Below are 12,500 nucleotides of genomic sequence, written 5' to 3'. Positions count from 1 at the left end.
AAAGGGGAGGCTTTTTCGGGGACAACCACCACTCACCTCGGTCCCCCCATCCCAACTTGAATTAGAAACCGTCCCCAGCCAAATCCCACGTTCGGGGGCAAAACTGCTCGTTTGAGGCCACATTTTCAATGATACTGGAAACTTACATTCAAAGTTGGGAAAAGGTGTTCATTTACAGGCATCTCCACTTAGGGACGTCGTAGCACTTAACTCAGGCGGCGTTAGAAAGGTCTGGTCCAGGGGAACACGGGCGTGTCAAGGTTGCCACGCGCACGCGCATCCCCGCTAAACAGGAGCCCAAACAAAACTTTAAACGGGGCTACGGAAAAGGGGAGAGCTTTTTCGGGGACAAACACCACTCACGTCGGTGCCCCCTGTTCCAACTTGAATTTAGAAACCGTCCTCAACAAAATCCCACGTTCGGGTGAATAACTGTGAATTTTAAGGCACATGCCTCTCTGGGCTGGGAGAGTGCATTCAAATAGGAGAAATTGGCTTCATTTAGAGGCATCCCCACTTGGGGACGTCGTAGCACCTTAACTCAGGTGGCGTTAGAAAGGTCTGGTCCAGGGGAACACGGGCGTGTCATGTTTGCCACGCGCACGCGCATCCCCGTTGAACAGGAGCCCAAACAAAACTTTAAACGGGGCTACGGAAAAGGGGAGGGCTTTTTCGGGGACAACCACCACTCACCTCGGTGCCCCCCATCCCAACTTGAATTTAGAAACCGTCCCCAGCCAAATCCCACGTTCGGGGGCAAAACTGCACGTTTGAGGCCACATTTTCAATGATACTGGAAACTTACATTCAAAGTTGGGAAAAGGTGTTCATTTACAGGCATCCCCACTTGGGGACGTCGTAGCACCTTAACTCAGGCGGCGTTAGAAAGGTCTGGTCCAGGGGAACACGGGCGTGTCAAGGTTGCCACGCGCACGCGCTTCCCCGCTGAACAGGAGCCCAAACAAAACTTTAAACGGGGCTACGGAAAAGGGGAGGGCTTTTTCGGGGACAACCACCACTCACCTCGGTGCCCCCCGTCCCAACTTGAACTTAGAAACCGTCCCCAGCGAAATCCCACGTTCGGGCGAATAACTGTGAATTTTAAGCCCCTTTTCCTCTCAAGCTGGAAACGTGCAAAGTTGGGAAAAGGTGTTCATTTACAGGCATCTCCACTTAGGGACGTCGTAGCACCTTAACTCAGGCGGCGTTAGAAAGGTCTGGTCCAGGGGAACACGGGCGTGTCAAGGTTGCCACGCGCACGCGCATCCCCGCTGACAGGAGCCCAAACAAAACTTTAAACGGGGCTACGGAAAAGGGGAGGGCTTTTTCGGGGACAACCACCACTCACCTCGGTGCCCCCCATCCCAACTTGAATATAGAAACCGTCCCCAGCCAAATCCCACGTTCGGGGGCAAAACTGCTCGTTTGAGGCCACATTTTCAATGATACTGGAAACTTACATTCAAGTTGGGAAAATGTGCTCATCTACAGGCATCCCCACTTGGGACGTCGTAGCACCTTGACTCAGGCGGCGTTGGAAAGGTCTGGACCAGGGGAACACGGGGGTGTCAAGTTTGCCACGCGCACGCGCTTCCCCGCTGAACAGGAGCCCAAACAGAACTTTAAACGGGGCTACGGAAAAGGGGAGGGCTTTTTCGGGGACAACCACCACTCACCTCGGTGCCCCCCATCCCAACTTGAATATAGAAACCGTCCCCAGCCAAATCCCACGTTCGGGGGCAAAACTGCTCGTTTGAGGCCACATTTTCAATGATACTGGAAACTTACATTCAAAGTTGGGAAAATGTGCTCATCTACAGGCATCCCCACTTGGGGACGTCGTAGCACCTTAACTCAGGCGGCGTTAGAAAGGTCTGGTCCAGGGGAACACGGGCGTGTCAAGGTTGCCACGCGCACGCGCTTCCCCGCTGAACAGGAGCCCAAACAAAACTTTAAACGGGGCTACGGAAAAGGGGAGGGCTTTTTCGGGGACAACCACCACTCACCTCGGTGCCCCCCGTCCCAACTTGAACTTAGAAACCGTCCCCAGCGAAATCCCACGTTCGGGCGAATAACTGTGAATTTTAAGCCCCTTTTCCTCTCAAGCTGGAAACGTGCAAAGTTGGGAAAAGGTGTTCATTTACAGGCATCTCCACTTAGGGACGTCGTAGCACCTTAACTCAGGCGGCGTTAGAAAGTCTGGTCCAGGGGAACACGGGCGTGTCAAGGTTGCCACGCGCACGCGCATCCCCGCTGAACAGGAGCCCAAACAAAACTTTAAACGGGGCTACGGAAAAGGGGAGGGCTTTTTCGGGGACAACCACCACTCACCTCGGTGCCCCCCCATCCCAACTTGAATATAGAAACCGTCCCCAGCCAAATCCCACGTTCGGGGCAAAACTGCTCGTTTGAGGCCACATTTTCAATGATACTGGAAACTTACATTCAAAGTTGGGAAAATGTGCTCATCTACAGGCATCCCCACTTGGGGACGTCGTAGCACCTTGACTCAGGCGGCGTTGGAAAGGTCTGGACCAGGGGAACACGGGGGTGTCAAGTTTGCCACGCGCACGCGCTTCCCCGCTGAACAGGAGCCCAAACAGAACTTTAAACGGGGCTACGGAAAAGGGGAGGGCTTTTTCGGGGACAACCACCACTCACCTCGGTGCCCCCCATCCCAACTTGAATATAGAAACCGTCCCCAGCCAAATCCCACGTTCGGGGGCAAAACTGCTCGTTTGAGGCCACATTTTCAATGATACTGGAAACTTACATTCAAAGTTGGGAAAATGTGCTCATCTACAGGCATCCCCACTTGGGGACGTCGTAGCACCTTAACTCAGGCGGCGTTAGAAAGGTCTGGTCCAGGGGAACACGGGCGTGTCAAGGTTGCCACGCGCACGCGCTTCCCCGCTGAACAGGAGCCCAAACAAAACTTTAAACGGGGCTACGGAAAAGGGGAGGGCTTTTTCGGGGACAACCACCACTCACCTCGGTGCCCCCCGTCCCAACTTGAACTTAGAAACCGTCCCCAGCGAAATCCCACGTTCGGGCGAATAACTGTGAATTTTAAGCCCCTTTTCCTCTCAAGCTGGAAACGTGCAAAGTTGGGAAAAGGTGTTCATTTACAGGCATCTCCACTTAGGGACGTCGTAGCACCTTAACTCAGGCGGCGTTAGAAAGGTCTGGTCCAGGGGAACACGGGCGTGTCAAGGTTGCCACGCGCACGCGCATCCCCGCTGAACAGGAGCCCAAACAAAACTTTAAACGGGGCTACGGAAAAGGGGAGGGCTTTTTCGGGGACAACCACCACTCACCTCGGTGCCCCCCATCCCAACTTGAATATAGAAACCGTCCCCAGCCAAATCCCACGTTCGGGGGCAAACTGCTCGTTTGAGGCCACATTTTCAATGATACTGGAAACTTACATTCAAAGTTGGGAAAATGTGCTCATCTACAGGCATCCCCACTTGGGGACGTCGTAGCACCTTGACTCAGGCGGCGTTGGAAAGGTCTGGACCAGGGGAACACGGGGGTGTCAAGTTTGCCACGCGCACGCGCTTCCCCGCTGAACAGGAGCCCAAACAGAACTTTAAACGGGGCTACGGAAAAGGGGAGGGCTTTTTCGGGGACAACCACCACTCACCTCGGTGCCCCCCATCCCAACTTGAATATAGAAACCGTCCCCAGCCAAATCCCACGTTCGGGGGCAAAACTGCTCGTTTGAGGCCACATTTTCAATGATACTGGAAACTTACATTCAAAGTTGGGAAAATGTGCTCATCTACAGGCATCCCCACTTGGGGACGTCGTAGCACCTTAACTCAGGCGGCGTTAGAAAGGTCTGGTCCAGGGGAACACGGGCGTGTCAAGGTTGCCACGCGCACGCGCTTCCCCGCTGAACAGGAGCCCAAACAAAACTTTAAACGGGGCTACGGAAAAGGGGAGGGCTTTTTCGGGGACAACCACCACTCACCTCGGTGCCCCCCGTCCCAACTTGAACTTAGAAACCGTCCCCAGCGAAATCCCACGTTCGGGCGAATAACTGTGAATTTTAAGCCCCTTTTCCTCTCAAGCTGGAAACGTGCAAAGTTGGGAAAAGGTGTTCATTTACAGGCATCTCCACTTAGGGACGTCGTAGCACCTTAACTCAGGCGGCGTTAGAAAGGTCTGGTCCAGGGGAACACGGGCGTGTCAAGGTTGCCACGCGCACGCGCATCCCCGCTGAACAGGAGCCCAAACAAAACTTTAAACGGGGCTACGGAAAAGGGAGGGCTTTTTCGGGGACAACCACCACTCACCTCGGTGCCCCCCATCCCAACTTGAATATAGAAACCGTCCCCAGCCAAATCCCACGTTCGGGGGCAAAACTGCTCGTTTGAGGCCACATTTTCAATGATACTGGAAACTTACATTCAAAGTTGGGAAAATGTGCTCATCTACAGGCATCCCCACTTGGGGACGTCGTAGCACCTTGACTCAGGCGGCGTTGGAAAGGTCTGGACCAGGGGAACACGGGGGTGTCAAGTTTGCCACGCGCACGCGCTTCCCCGCTGAACAGGAGCCCAAACAGAACTTTAAACGGGGCTACGGAAAAGGGGAGGGCTTTTTCGGGGACAACCACCACTCACCTCGGTGCCCCCCATCCCAACTTGAATATAGAAACCGTCCCCAGCCAAATCCCACGTTCGGGGGCAAAACTGCTCGTTTGAGGCCACATTTTCAATGATACTGGAAACTTACATTCAAAGTTGGGAAAATGTGCTCATCTACAGGCATCCCCACTTGGGGACGTCGTAGCACCTTAACTCAGGCGGCGTTAGAAAGGTCTGGTCCAGGGGAACACGGGCGTGTCAAGGTTGCCACGCGCACGCGCTTCCCGCTGAACAGGAGCCCAAACAAAACTTTAAACGGGGCTACGGAAAAGGGGAGGGCTTTTTCGGGGACAACCACCACTCACCTCGGTGCCCCCCGTCCCAACTTGAACTTAGAAACCGTCCCCAGCGAAATCCCACGTTCGGGCGAATAACTGTGAATTTTAAGCCCCTTTTCCTCTCAAGCTGGAAACGTGCAAAGTTGGGAAAAGGTGTTCATTTACAGGCATCTCCACTTAGGGACGTCGTAGCACCTTAACTCAGGCGGCGTTAGAAAGGTCTGGTCCAGGGGAACACGGGCGTGTCAAGGTTGCCACGCGCACGCGCATCCCCGCTGAACAGGAGCCCAAACAAAACTTTAAACGGGGCTACGGAAAAGGGGAGGGCTTTTTCGGGGACAACCACCACTCACCTCGGTTCCCCCCATCCCAACTTGAATTTAGAAACCGTCCCCAGCCAAATCCCACGTTCGGGGGCAAAACTGCTCGTTTGAGGCCACATTTTCAATGATACTGGAAACTTACATTCAAAGTTGGGAAAAGGTGTTCATTTACAGGCATCTCCACTTAGGGACGTCGTAGCACCTTAACTCAGGCGGCGTTAGAAAGGTCTGGTCAGGGGAACACGGGCGTGTCAAGGTTGCCACGCGCACGCGCATCCCCGCTAAACAGGAGCCCAAACAAAACTTTAAACGGGGCTACGGAAAAGGGGAGAGCTTTTTCGGGGACAAACACCACTCACGTCGGTGCCCCCTGTTCCAACTTGAATTTAGAAACCGTCCTCAACAAAATCCCACGTTCGGGTGAATAACTGTGAATTTTAAGGCACATGCCTCTCTGGGCTGGGAGAGTGCATTCAAATAGGAGAAATTGGCTTCATTTAGAGGCATCCCCACTTGGGGACGTCGTAGCACCTTAACTCAGGTGGCGTTAGAAAGGTCTGGTCCAGGGGAACACGGGCGTGTCATGTTTGCCACGCGCACGCGCATCCCGTTGAACAGGAGCCCAAACAAAACTTTAAACGGGGCTACGGAAAAGGGGAGGGCTTTTTCGGGGACAACCACCACTCACCTCGGTGCCCCCCATCCCAACTTGAATTTAGAAACCGTCCCCAGCCAAATCCCACGTTCGGGGGCAAAACTGCACGTTTGAGGCCACATTTTCAATGATACTGGAAACTTACATTCAAAGTTGGGAAAATGTGCTCATCTACAGGCATCCCCACTTGGGGACGTCGTAGCACCTTAACTCAGGCGGCGTTAGAAAGGTCTGGTCCAGGGGAACACGGGCGTGTCAAGGTTGCCACGCGCACGCGCTTCCCCGCTGAACAGGAGCCCAAACAAAACTTTAAACGGGGCTACGGAAAAGGGGAGGGCTTTTTCGGGGACAACCACCACTCACCTCGGTGCCCCCCGTCCCAACTTGAACTTAGAAACCGTCCCCAGCGAAATCCACGTTCGGGCGAATAACTGTGAATTTTAAGCCCCTTTTCCTCTCAAGCTGGAAACGTGCAAAGTTGGGAAAAGGTGTTCATTTACAGGCATCTCCACTTAGGGACGTCGTAGCACCTTAACTCAGGCGGCGTTAGAAAGGTCTGGTCCAGGGGAACACGGGCGTGTCAAGGTTGCCACGCGCACGCGCATCCCCGCTGAACAGGAGCCCAAACAAAACTTTAAACGGGGCTACGGAAAAGGGGAGGGCTTTTTCGGGGACAACCACCACTCACCTCGGTGCCCCCCATCCCAACTTGAATATAGAAACCGTCCCCAGCCAAATCCCACGTTCGGGGGCAAAACTGCTCGTTGAGGCCACATTTTCAATGATACTGGAAACTTACATTCAAAGTTGGGAAAATGTGCTCATCTACAGGCATCCCCACTTGGGGACGTCGTAGCACCTTGACTCAGGCGGCGTTGGAAAGGTCTGGACCAGGGGAACACGGGGGTGTCAAGTTTGCCACGCGCACGCGCTTCCCCGCTGAACAGGAGCCCAAACAGAACTTTAAACGGGGCTACGGAAAAGGGGAGGGCTTTTTCGGGGACAACCACCACTCACCTCGGTGCCCCCCATCCCAACTTGAATATAGAAACCGTCCCCAGCCAAATCCCACGTTCGGGGGCAAAACTGCTCGTTTGAGGCCACATTTTCAATGATACTGGAAACTTACATTCAAAGTTGGGAAAATGTGCTCATCTACAGGCATCCCCACTTGGGGACGTCGTAGCACCTTGACTCAGGCGGCGTTGGAAAGGTCTGGACCAGGGGAACACGGGGGTGTCAAGTTTGCCACGCGCACGCGCTTCCCCGCTGAACAGGAGCCCAAACAGAACTTTAAACGGGGCTACGGAAAAGGGGAGGGCTTTTTCGGGGACAACCACCACTCACCTCGGTGCCCCCCATCCCAACTTGAATATAGAAACCGTCCCCAGCCAAATCCCACGTTCGGGGGCAAAACTGCTCGTTTGAGGCCACATTTTCAATGATACTGGAAACTTACATTCAAAGTTGGGAAAATGTGCTCATCTACAGGCATCCCCACTTGGGGACGTCGTAGCACCTTAACTCAGGCGGCGTTAGAAAGGTCTGGTCCAGGGGAACACGGGCGTGTCAAGGTTGCCACGCGCACGCGCTTCCCCGCTGAACAGGAGCCCAAACAAAACTTTAAACGGGGCTACGGAAAAGGGGAGGGCTTTTTCGGGGACAACCACCACTCACCTCGGTGCCCCCCGTCCCAACTTGAACTTAGAAACCGTCCCCAGCGAAATCCCACGTTCGGGCGAATAACTGTGAATTTTAAGCCCCTTTTCCTCTCAAGCTGGAAACGTGCAAAGTTGGGAAAAGGTGTTCATTTACAGGCATCTCCACTTAGGGACGTCGTAGCACCTTAACTCAGGCGGCGTTAGAAAGGTCTGGTCCAGGGGAACACGGGCGTGTCAAGGTTGCCACGCGCACGCGCATCCCCGCTGAACAGGAGCCCAAACAAAACTTTAAACGGGGCTACGGAAAAGGGGAGGGCTTTTTCGGGGACAACCACCACTCACCTCGGTTCCCCCCATCCCAACTTGAATTTAGAAACCGTCCCCAGCCAAATCCCACGTTCGGGGGCAAAACTGCTCGTTTGAGGCCACATTTTCAATGATACTGGAAACTTACATTCAAAGTTGGGAAAAGGTGTTCATTTACAGGCATCTCCACTTAGGGACGTCGTAGCACCTTAACTCAGGCGGCGTTAGAAAGGTCTGGTCCAGGGGAACACGGGCGTGTCAAGGTTGCCACGCGCACGCGCATCCCCGCTAAACAGGAGCCCAAACAAAACTTTAAACGGGGCTACGGAAAAGGGGAGAGCTTTTTCGGGGACAAACACCACTCACGTCGGTGCCCCCTGTTCCAACTTGAATTTAGAAACCGTCCTCAACAAAATCCCACGTTCGGGTGAATAACTGTGAATTTTAAGGCACATGCCTCTCTGGGCTGGGAGAGTGCATTCAAATAGGAGAAATTGGCTTCATTTAGAGGCATCCCCACTTGGGGACGTCGTAGCACCTTAACTCAGGTGGCGTTAGAAAGGTCTGGTCCAGGGGAACACGGGCGTGTCATGTTTGCCACGCGCACGCGCATCCCCGTTGAACAGGAGCCCAAACAAAACTTTAAACGGGGCTACGGAAAAGGGGAGGGCTTTTTCGGGGACAACCACCACTCACCTCGGTGCCCCCCATCCCAACTTGAATTTAGAAACCGTCCCCAGCCAAATCCCACGTTCGGGGGCAAAACTGCACGTTTGAGGCCACATTTTCAATGATACTGGAAACTTACATTCAAAGTTGGGAAAATGTGCTCATCTACAGGCATCCCCACTTGGGGACGTCGTAGCACCTTAACTCAGGCGGCGTTAGAAAGGTCTGGTCCAGGGGAACACGGGCGTGTCAAGGTTGCCACGCGCACGCGCTTCCCCGCTGAACAGGAGCCCAAACAAAACTTTAAACGGGGCTACGGAAAAGGGGAGGGCTTTTTCGGGGACAACCACCACTCACCTCGGTGCCCCCCGTCCCAACTTGAACTTAGAAACCGTCCCCAGCGAAATCCCACGTTCGGGCGAATAACTGTGAATTTTAAGCCCCTTTTCCTCTCAAGCTGGAAACGTGCAAAGTTGGGAAAAGGTGTTCATTTACAGGCATCTCCACTTAGGGACGTCGTAGCACCTTAACTCAGGCGGCGTTAGAAAGGTCTGGTCCAGGGGAACACGGGCGTGTCAAGGTTGCCACGCGCACGCGCATCCCCGCTGAACAGGAGCCCAAACAAAACTTTAAACGGGGCTACGGAAAAGGGGAGGGCTTTTTCGGGGACAACCACCACTCACCTCGGTGCCCCCCATCCCAACTTGAATATAGAAACCGTCCCCAGCCAAATCCCACGTTCGGGGGCAAAACTGCTCGTTTGAGGCCACATTTTCAATGATACTGGAAACTTACATTCAAAGTTGGGAAAATGTGCTCATCTACAGGCATCCCCACTTGGGGACGTCGTAGCACCTTGACTCAGGCGGCGTTGGAAAGGTCTGGACCAGGGGAACACGGGGGTGTCAAGTTTGCCACGCGCACGCGCTTCCCCGCTGAACAGGAGCCCAAACAGAACTTTAAACGGGGCTACGGAAAAGGGGAGGGCTTTTTCGGGGACAACCACCACTCACCTCGGTGCCCCCCATCCCAACTTGAATATAGAAACCGTCCCCAGCCAAATCCCACGTTCGGGGGCAAAACTGCTCGTTTGAGGCCACATTTTCAATGATACTGGAAACTTACATTCAAAGTTGGGAAAATGTGCTCATCTACAGGCATCCCCACTTGGGGACGTCGTAGCACCTTAACTCAGGCGGCGTTAGAAAGGTCTGGTCCAGGGGAACACGGGCGTGTCAAGGTTGCCACGCGCACGCGCTTCCCCGCTGAACAGGAGCCCAAACAAAACTTTAAACGGGGCTACGGAAAAGGGGAGGGCTTTTTCGGGGACAACCACCACTCACCTCGGTGCCCCCCGTCCCAACTTGAACTTAGAAACCGTCCCCAGCGAAATCCCACGTTCGGGCGAATAACTGTGAATTTTAAGCCCCTTTTCCTCTCAAGCTGGAAACGTGCAAAGTTGGGAAAAGGTGTTCATTTACAGGCATCTCCACTTAGGGACGTCGTAGCACCTTAACTCAGGCGGCGTTAGAAAGGTCTGGTCCAGGGGAACACGGGCGTGTCAAGGTTGCCACGCGCACGCGCATCCCCGCTGAACAGGAGCCCAAACAAAACTTTAAACGGGGCTACGGAAAAGGGGAGGGCTTTTTCGGGGACAACCACCACTCACCTCGGTGCCCCCCATCCCAACTTGAATATAGAAACCGTCCCCAGCCAAATCCCACGTTCGGGGGCAAAACTGCTCGTTTGAGGCCACATTTTCAATGATACTGGAAACTTACATTCAAAGTTGGGAAAATGTGCTCATCTACAGGCATCCCCACTTGGGGACGTCGTAGCACCTTGACTCAGGCGGCGTTGGAAAGGTCTGGACCAGGGGAACACGGGGGTGTCAAGTTTGCCACGCGCACGCGCTTCCCCGCTGAACAGGAGCCCAAACAGAACTTTAAACGGGGCTACGGAAAAGGGGAGGGCTTTTTCGGGGACAACCACCACTCACCTCGGTGCCCCCCATCCCAACTTGAATATAGAAACCGTCCCCAGCCAAATCCCACGTTCGGGGGCAAAACTGCTCGTTTGAGGCCACATTTTCAATGATACTGGAAACTTACATTCAAAGTTGGGAAAATGTGCTCATCTACAGGCATCCCCACTTGGGGACGTCGTAGCACCTTAACTCAGGCGGCGTTAGAAAGGTCTGGTCCAGGGGAACACGGGCGTGTCAAGGTTGCCACGCGCACGCGCTTCCCCGCTGAACAGGAGCCCAAACAAAACTTTAAACGGGGCTACGGAAAAGGGGAGGGCTTTTTCGGGGACAACCACCACTCACCTCGGTGCCCCCCGTCCCAACTTGAACTTAGAAACCGTCCCCAGCGAAATCCCACGTTCGGGCGAATAACTGTGAATTTTAAGCCCCTTTTCCTCTCAAGCTGGAAACGTGCAAAGTTGGGAAAAGGTGTTCATTTACAGGCATCTCCACTTAGGGACGTCGTAGCACCTTAACTCAGGCGGCGTTAGAAAGGTCTGGTCCAGGGGAACACGGGCGTGTCAAGGTTGCCACGCGCACGCGCATCCCCGCTGAACAGGAGCCCAAACAAAACTTTAAACGGGGCTACGGAAAAGGGGAGGGCTTTTTCGGGGACAACCACCACTCACCTCGGTGCCCCCCATCCCAACTTGAATATAGAAACCGTCCCCAGCCAAATCCCACGTTCGGGGGCAAAACTGCTCGTTTGAGGCCACATTTTCAATGATACTGGAAACTTACATTCAAAGTTGGGAAAATGTGCTCATCTACAGGCATCCCCACTTGGGGACGTCGTAGCACCTTGACTCAGGCGGCGTTGGAAAGGTCTGGACCAGGGGAACACGGGGGTGTCAAGTTTGCCACGCGCACGCGCTTCCCCGCTGAACAGGAGCCCAAACAGAACTTTAAACGGGGCTACGGAAAAGGGGAGGGCTTTTTCGGGGACAACCACCACTCACCTCGGTGCCCCCCATCCCAACTTGAATATAGAAACCGTCCCCAGCCAAATCCCACGTTCGGGGGCAAAACTGCTCGTTTGAGGCCACATTTTCAATGATACTGGAAACTTACATTCAAAGTTGGGAAAATGTGCTCATCTACAGGCATCCCCACTTGGGGACGTCGTAGCACCTTGACTCAGGCGGCGTTGGAAAGGTCTGGACCAGGGGAACACGGGGGTGTCAAGTTTGCCACGCGCACGCGCTTCCCCGCTGAACAGGAGCCCAAACAAAACTTTAAACGGGGCTACGGAAAAGGGGAGAGCTTTTTCGGGGACAACCACCACTCACCTCGGTGCCCCCCATCCCAACTTGAATATAGAAACCGTCCCCAGCCAAATCCCACGTTCGGGCGAATAACTGTGAATTTTAAGCCCCTTTTCCTCTCAAGCTGGAAACGTGCAAAGTTGGGAAAAGGTGTTCATTTAGAGGCATCTCCACTTAGGGACGTCGTAGCACCTTAACTCAGGCGGCGTTGGAAAGGTCTGGTCCAGGGGAACACGGGGGTGTCAAGGTTGCCACGCGCACGCGCTTCCCCGCTGAACAGGAGCCCAAACAAAACTTTAAACGGGGCTACGGAAAAGGGGAGGGCTTTTTCGGGGACAACCACCACTCACCTCGGTGCCCCCCGTCCCAACTTGAACTTAGAAACCGTCCCCAGCGAAATCCCACGTTCGGGCGAATAACTGTGAATTTTAAGCCCCTTTTTCTCTCAAGCTGGAAACGTGCAAAGTTGGGAAAAGGTGTTCATTTAGAGGCATCTCCACTTAGGGACGTCGTAGCACCTTAACTCAGGCGGCGTTGGAAAGGTCTGGTCCAGGGGAACACGGGGGTGTCAAGGTTGCCACGCGCACGCGCATCTCCGCGACGCTGCGAGCGAAACAAATTTTCAAACGCGCACACCGAAATGGGGACACTTTTTTCGGGGA

The sequence above is a fragment of the Osmerus mordax genome, assembly GCF_038355195.1.
Source record: "Osmerus mordax isolate fOsmMor3 chromosome 7 unlocalized genomic scaffold, fOsmMor3.pri SUPER_7_unloc_1_2, whole genome shotgun sequence".
In the NCBI taxonomy this organism is placed as follows: domain Eukaryota; kingdom Metazoa; phylum Chordata; class Actinopteri; order Osmeriformes; family Osmeridae; genus Osmerus; species Osmerus mordax.
The sequence above is the reverse complement of the archived record's forward strand: the minus strand, read 5'-3'. Positions refer to the sequence as shown.